The sequence below is a fragment of the Diadema setosum genome, chromosome 13 (genome assembly GCF_964275005.1).
Source record: "Diadema setosum chromosome 13, eeDiaSeto1, whole genome shotgun sequence".
In the NCBI taxonomy this organism is placed as follows: Eukaryota; Metazoa; Echinodermata; class Echinoidea; order Diadematoida; family Diadematidae; genus Diadema; species Diadema setosum.
In genome coordinates, this window is record NC_092697.1 from 17627433 (window position 1) to 17636081 (window position 8649).

At 35.1% G+C, this 8649-nt stretch overlaps 1 long non-coding RNA gene across 1 annotated transcript; it reads left to right on the top strand.

Moving 5' to 3' along the window:
• Positions 1-3230: 3230 nt before the first annotated feature.
• LOC140236705 (uncharacterized) lies at positions 3231-6776 on the top strand. Its single transcript, XR_011901784.1, has 3 exons — positions 3231-3454; positions 5758-5855; positions 6316-6776. It is a non-coding gene; the product is annotated as an uncharacterized lncRNA (long non-coding RNA).
• The last annotated feature ends 1873 nt before the right edge of the window (positions 6777-8649 follow it).

Here is an 8649-nt window from a genome sequence, read left to right on the forward strand (position 1 = left end):
AGTATTATAATTTGTGTTCTGTTTGTAGATCCTGATGAAGGCCAGGGCAGACCGAAAGCTCGACTAAAAGGGAAAAGAAGAGAGCAATACGTCCACCTTTTTATTTGATTTCTTCCCCTATATGCCCCACAATGAGACACCATTGCGTATCCATCAGAGGTACTTTCTAAAGCATCTAATTTACATTGACTTCTCGTACCTGAATTCCGTTGCCTTTACGTCAGCCGTTCTTATATTCAGCACTCTTATACTTTCATACAACAAGTCTAATTACAGCAAATGTTAGTACATAGGTTATGCAACACCATTTTTTTCAGGTGACCGGAGCAATCCCTCAAATGTAATTTGTGTACCCAATGTGTATGTGTATAAGCTCTCCGTACACGCCCGCTTGGCTTCCTTGAATTCTATTTTTTTTTTTTGTACATGTATTCATATCAGCCTAAGCCTTTTTACATTGTTCATTACCCTTAGAATGGACTGTACACACTCATGTAAGAAGTGTTTGTCATGTAGTTAACCTGTATCATAATGAAATTCAGTTTTGTTTTTGTTTTCGGGTTTTTTCCCCATTTCTTATGAGCATTTAAAGGACCGATAGTACAAGGTTCATGAACTCTGGAACTTCGCCACTTTGGTATCTGCCCTGAAATTGTCCTACAAGCATTTCCCGTTCTCGTTGTCAGGTGGGCGGAATAATACCGTAATTGTAATTTGTGTACTCATTGGACGGACGTGCTCTTAATACACGCCTGCTTGGCTTCTCTTGAATTCCTTTTCTTTTTTGTACATGTATCCATATCAGTGTAACTCCACTGCTGGGCTATTTATTCCATGTCACACCAGACCTCAACATGCCTCGCTTGTTATTTTTTCTTCTTTTTCCGTTTTAAACGGACATTTTTCTTTTTCCGTATTTGATATGAATTTCATATACCTACATAAAGATAAATATATTTTGAATGTTTTTATATAATTAAAAGATTATTGGTGAGATTGGATAAATATAAACGATATGAATAATTTAAAAATTAAATGAATATTGTTGAGATTGGATAAATGTTAAACGATATTAAGTATTTGATATTTTGCTGTCATTGCGGCTGCGAGTTGTCAGCTATAATGACAAGTTTGTTACACCATAATAATAATGACTTTGTTGTTATAGTCTTCTCGACAAACAGAGCTCGATTTGAAATTGAGCTTTTTTTTTAGTATGTACTTTTGATCGCTGTGGAGCGTCCTTATGTTTCATTGGAAATAATTCAGTTGAGATGTGCAAAACAATCGCTAATTTTGTAGTTCGTAATCTAATGAGGTACCATGATGATATACCATGTCGCACCTCGCACTCATCCATCAGCACACATACTTTCACACGCACATTCTGTATGACTTGCCCTATTCCTTCCTTTCCTTCTTGCCTGCTTTCAGTAATTCGTAAGCAAATATTTATGATCATGTTATGGTCAATATGTTGTTCCTATTTAAAACATGGATGAAATAAATCTATGTACACATAAAAATGTCCAATGTCGGTATTATTTACCTGACGAGTTTAATTCAGAATTTTCTAGCAATGCATATTTTCTCAGTATATTACACGTTAATGCTCGCAGTCTTCAAAGAAATTTTGAAAATATGCAATTATTGTTGTCTGCGATAAATATGAAATTTTCAGTTATCGGTGTCACAGAAACAAGGCTTAACGACAAATCTCCCCCTTTATATAACATTGATGGATATTCTGTTGTCCGGTCTGATAGAAAATGCGGACGAGGGGGCGGAGTTGCTTTGTTCTTATCACACTCGTTATCGTTTAAAGTAAGACCTGATTTGATATATAACGGAAATGAATTTGATTGCATGTGTGTTGAAATTAATATATGTAATAGAAGAAATATAATACTTTGTGTTATATACAGGCCCCTTCATACAGACAGTAATTTATTTTTGGAAAATTTGGATGTTTTATTAGAGCTGATCAATCAAGAAAACTTGATTACTTGATGGGTGATTTCAATATTGATCTTTTAAATCAAGGAAGTAATACTAAGAATAAGTTTTGCAATATTTTGCAAGCAAATTTCTGTAATGTCACTATAGATAAGCTCTCGAGAATGACGGTTAACTCATCAACATTGATAATATTGTTAGTAATATTGACACAGATCATTCGAAATCTGGTCTTTTGTATAGTGATATATCTGATCATTTATCTATATTTTTTTTTATCTGTGACGAGATACAACCATGTCAAGCAAACAGAAAGTAAGAAGAAGCGCAAATTCACATCAGAAAATATATCATTACTCAACGACGATTTAATCTCGGAGACATGGGATGATGTATTGCTTTGCGCAGACCCAAATATTGCTTATGATACGTTTTGGAATATATTTCTTTCTTACTTTAACAAACATATCCCCGCAATTGAAAGGAAAAGTAATAGAAAAATTAAAAATCCATGGATAACAAAAGGAATTTTCCGATCAATAAAGAAAAGAAATATGTTATATATATAAATGCAGTTTACGGTATCCTAATAATGATAACGTTAATCGATATAAATCATATAGAAATAAATTGACACAAATTATAAGGCTTTCCCGTAGGATGTTTTATACAGAAGCCTTTCAAAATGCTACTGGAAATATGTCAGCCACTTGGAAAGTTATTAATGATGTGATTGGTAAGCAAAAGAATATGTCAACATTTCAGATTATGCGTGACGGTCAAACACTCTGTAACCCAAGGGATGTAGCATGTTGTTTCAATGAGTATTTTGTTGCTATAGGTCCTAGTCAAGCTTCAAAAATAGATCCCACACAAACTGATTTTTCGCAGTATTTAGGTGCGTCAAATAATAATTCATTATTTTTTAAACCAACAGATTATGGTGAGATTCTTGACATTGTTCACTCATTAAAATCAAGTTATGCAACTGGTCATGATGAAATGAGTACGTATTTTTTAAAACAGATTATTGGTAGTATACTGACACCCTTAGTGTACATTTGTAATTTCGTCGGCGTTTTCACGAACTGACGCTATTTCGATTTTGGTCAAAATTTTCAAAATCGAGATATTGGTACCAAATGAAAGTGCTTTCAAAACTCTACCAAATCCCAAAATTTTAGATCACAAAATTAATTATTCTTAATTTTATCAAAGAAAGAAAAAAACGACGGTACTCGAAATATCGAGAAATTGAGAAAAAGGAGTTTCACGAACCGACGCACGAAAGATACGCCGGTTCGTAAAACCCGAATTGCTACGGTGAAGAGCAATGCGGGTTTTACGAACCGTCGCAGTTGCATTACTTTGAGCTTTGTTCAACTTACTGGCCTAGAATTAGGTTTTGGCCCTAATCCAGATCTCAGAGTGAGAACCAAACCTTCTGAAAGATGAATGACGGCCTAAGCCAGCCCACTGTCCACGAGTGAAGTGAATGGTAAGCTATAATCCTATTAAAATCATGCTCAAAATAACAGTTTCAGTTGGACTACCATAACCATTAATTGCGGTAGTGTGTAGTCCCATGTATTCAATCGCGTGATGCTTATGAAGCCTAGTCTGTAAACGCCATCCAGTTTCAAATTAGATCCCAAATCATATTATTTATTGTTTCTTTTCAACTTATGTCGTTACTTCTGAGACTACTGAGTACTGTAGTCGTAACGTCTGTGTGCAAGACATGCAGATTGCAAGATTTCAAAGTCTCGAAGACACTAAAAGCCTTGACTTTTGAGTTGAAAATGAAATCATGAGATTGACAAAGTAACATGTTAGGCGTACTAAACTAAAAAAAAAAAATAAAAAGTCTAACAGTAAAACGCAAAGGAAGAGTAAAGAATAAAGTTAGACATGTTAGACTTTTACTTTCAAGTCTAACTATTAAGTCTAAGTTAAGACTTGTAATACCAGTTACTAAAACTAAGAATAAGATCAGCTGAAGTCTAAGACCAAGTCAAATTAACACAGTTCAGAGCCATACCGGTAGTCTAGCTCTAGATCTACATCTAGACTAGTGGTAATAGTAGGTAGAGTCCACCCATTTTTCCCCCCAATCTTTACTGGTCCATTCCTGAAAAAGTTACTGGTCAGTGTCCAACAGTGATTTTTCCTGGTCAGGGACCGTCGGACCAGTGCCAGTGTGCAGCGTTGGTGTAGATGTCATCTATGACAGTATGTGGTCTAGTGATACTACCTAAACACTACGAGTACTCTACAGGTTAGGTGGCTTTCCTGTACAGTGCAGTGTTAAAGTATACTTGTGAATTCAGCCCTAGTACCGTACTGTGTGTAGTGTATGTCTAACGTTAGTTCGAGTGGAGTACCTAAGCACAGCGGTGGGGCTTTTTCCCCCTAAAACTTGTGAATGTGGCCCAACCAAATGGCGTTTATATATTTACGCTTGATTGATAGTGATAAAGTGGCGCTGTCGATTTCCACAGCAGCCATACATAATCTTTTGTCCTTTCTTCTTTCCTTTTTTCCCTTTGTTCTTTCACTGTTTTTATTCTTGGAATCGAAGGACTTCCTAAGAAATGTCCCTCGACTGATTTAACCAGGACTCTTGAGTCCTGGTAAACCTAACCTTACCGAGTAACCGTTAACGTTTGTTAGGCCTAACATAACAGTAACACTGACTTAGCCCTGTATTGACTTTGTCTTTGGCCGACTTACTGAGATGGCGAGTCTCACTCTTTAACGTTAGTCTAAACGTAGTCGCTAGATCTGTCAGTGTCAGTGTCACCGGTTATTTATGGTGCCATCTCTAACGTACTTTAACAAGTTGATGTTAGTTATCTATGTCAATTTACTGATTTAGTAATAGTGGTACTGTCATCCTGTTGGACATCGAAATATCATCCGTGACGTGTTAATTTCGTGTCACAAAGACAAAAGTTGCCAAGATCTAATAGTATTAGATGTCTAGATTTAGATGCAGTCTAGATCTAAGTAATATGAAATCTGTGTAACTTAAAAGTGAAAGGTCTAGACTTCACTTAGTCTATAATTAGACCAGACATTCATGAGGCAAAGGCCTATTTAGTAGATCTATTCTTATTCTATTTTAATGTCAATTCCTGCTAACTCGCCACGTGTTATTCCTAAGGCCAAGGACTTCCGGGTTAGTGATTTTTTTTTTGTTGTTGATAAATACCAAACAGCAGACGTGTTTCATTTGCATTCTTGCACAGACTTCATGAAAATATGTGCAGTATCAAAGAAATATGATGCACATGACAATGCCACTGTTTTATAGGTGAATGGTTAATACCTTTAAAAGCTGAATGATAATGTAGAGTCTAGGTCTAATTAAGATGATACAGTCTCTGATAAGAAACAGGTTTGATTGTCGTAGACTGTTTCCCAAATGCAGGTAGTAATATTCAGCTACTTCAATGCAATGCCTTGTTTACAAGTACATGTAGATTTATATTCATGTGAATGATAATTCAATTTCTACATGAGACTTACTAAGTGCTAGACATAAGATCTTGCATCATTAAAATGTGTAAATGACGAGACAATTTGAATATGGATCAAAGACGAACAGCAGTATATTTTGACATTCTTTGATCCTGCATAGGCCTACCATTTTGTTTTATGTTTAATATAAATAGAGCAAAATAATTTCAACTTCAGTTTTGTTGGCTGATTTTTTTTTCTTCTCAAAATTAAAGTTGTATGTTGTACCATGATGTTTGATTTTAATCAGAAGTTCTTAATTTCTTTCTTTTCTTTCAGATGACTGGTGCCATGTAGTAGCGAAGAACTGGACTGTCTCAGAAAAGAAAAGAAAAAGTACAGGGTCGTGTACATCATCAACGGATGTGAATACAATGGTAATGAGAGTCTAGGTCTAATCATGATGTTAAAGTCTCTGATAATAAAGAAGTTTGATTGTCGTAGACTGTTTCCCAAATGCAGTTAGTAATATTCAGCTTTTTCAAAGCAATGCCTTATTTACAAGGACATGTAGATTTATTCATGTGAATGATAATTTAATTTCTACATGAGACTTACTAAGTGCTAGACATAAGATCTTGCATCATTAAAATATGTAAAAGGCGAGACAATTTGAATATGCATCAAAGACGAACAGCAGTATTTTTTGACATTCTTTGATCCTGTATACCATTTTGTTTTATGTTTAATATAAATAGAGCAAAATGATTTCAACTACAGCTTAGTTGGCTGATTTCTTTTTCTCAAAATGAAAGTTGTATCTTGTATCATGATGTTTGATTTTAATCGAAAGTTCTTAATTTCTGTCTTTTCTTTCACATGACTGATGCCATGCAGTAGCGAAGAGCTGGACTGTTTCAGAGAAGAAAAAAAGTACAGCATCGTGCTTATCATCAAGGAATGTGAATACAATGGCTTAGGAAAGAAGACAATCTACAGATAGGATAGAAGGGAGAACTTGGGATGAAGGGCGACAACATAAGGACGGTATATCTACATTAAAATGTGATTGTAAAGTGGAAACATGAAAGAAGATATCTAAGATTGAAGGTGAAAACATGCATTCCATTCTGTGATGTCGTAATTACAATTTTGCTACACTTTAATAACACTACTGAGAGACATTTATATCAAGGCAAGCTTCATGTGGATATGGAATGTTAGATTTTCTTTAAGTGTTCATTGGTATGTATTTCATGATAATAAATCTTGAAGGTTTTGTGTGGTAATCATAACCTTGTGATACATCTTGATAAATTTCTAAGTGCACATTGGCAATATTCAGATGATGCTGTAATCAGATGAAGTTAGATGGTTGAATAATCATTGCAAAGTTGTAATAGTTATCGACTGAGGATTAACATGCCCTTCACTGATTTATTTTTCGTAAACGGTGATAATTGCGAGAGTCAATCTAAATTGACGGGGGCATAACCAAATGTGTCACACTGTCAAAATGTGTATATCAGAAACTTTTCGCTATCTGTACGAATTTTCACAGAAAACAGATTTATGAGAGTCACAAATGGTAGCTTAGACCCATTAACAAAAAGTTCCAGCTTCATCTTCAACCATGTTCATGATACATGTTCATCTACATTTTGCAAACATTCTGAATGTTGATTGAGACATGTTATACATGTATGTATTTTTATGAAATTAATGCAACAAATAATCAAATATGCATCTCTGCTAGATGATAATATTAATCCAGTTAATGACATGCCAAACTCACCTCAAACTGTAATTCATTCTATTCTCCTTTATTCTTTTATTTATTATTTTGTTGTCTTCAACCCACTTTGAATGTGTTACGTATGATTCTTATAAACATGGGAAATGCACTCCATATAACTGATAGGACTTATAACAAATTGACATAATCATTCAACCATCACTAGACAGTTCTGTTATGAGATGTTCTTTATTTAACTAAAATTGTAAATTATGATACGTGTATGCTCCCATGCAAACTCACAACAAAATACAGAAATATGATTTCTTTTAATAATAATTCATTATGTCTCTAAATGTACAATTAAAGAGAGTGATTACAAAAAGGATGTCAAACATTGTATATTAAAATAATAGATTATTCATTTGTCTCCATCCATAGTAACACATGCAACTGCAGTGTGCAGTTTGTGGGCTGCTGTGAAAAAAAAAAAAAATCACAGGCAGCCCAAGCGGGATTCGAACCCACGACCTCCGGATTACTAGACCAGCGCCATAACCACTAGACCACCGGGATGCCCTAGCACTACCTTTAGACATGAATGATTAAATATAGAAGGGCTTGGGGGCGCTTCGAAGTTAACTGCTCTTATTAAATATGCACATGTCATTTGCAACTCGACTAAAGATGATTAAACGCACTGAAATTCTTACTTTAAATAGTATTCATAATTTGTTTTTTTTTTTTTCTTTAATAGCTTGGGATGTACACTTCATACACTGTATCGGTCTACATTTCGCCTACAATATGGAATTCTTTACTTCGAGACGTTTGTTTTTTTACAAAAGAAAATTAAGAGTCCTTTAAAGGTGCTGTAAAACAGTGGCGTGTTTTTTTTTTTTTTGGGGGGGGGGAGGGGAGTCAAATTAGCCTTGGCCCCTCTCCACCGTCCTTTCCCCCCCCCCCCTTTGGCTGCATTTTTTTTTTTTTTTTTTTTAGTCATCACATGAAAATTCGTCTGCATCCACCCCGTAGTTTTGCCGATGACCTTTCTTTTTAATCATCTTAACCACACACAATTTTGGCCGAATTTCCCCACCCCTCTTGTGAATTTGCTAGCACATGTGTTTATAGTACTGGTGGATTAAGGATTCGGAGGGGGGGGGGGTCGGCCAAAATTTCTCTTTTCTCATATGTAACAAGCCTACGGGGCGAAAGGCTGATATTATGGGCTTTCTACACACATTTTTAGATGCTAATTATTGGTTAATATGAGCACGATCATTTATGTTGTGATTAATTTGTTTCCTTTTCATATATGTATAACTATTAGAGACTTAATTGGCTTGGCACTCCTTACATCGACCTATTTTAGACACCCATTTCCTTCTCTCTCTCTTGCTTTTTCTCTACTGTCCTGTGGATAGTGTAACTACATGTACATGCAGTACCTCTTCTCTTTTGTATGATATACATCAAGTTTCCATCTAAGCATA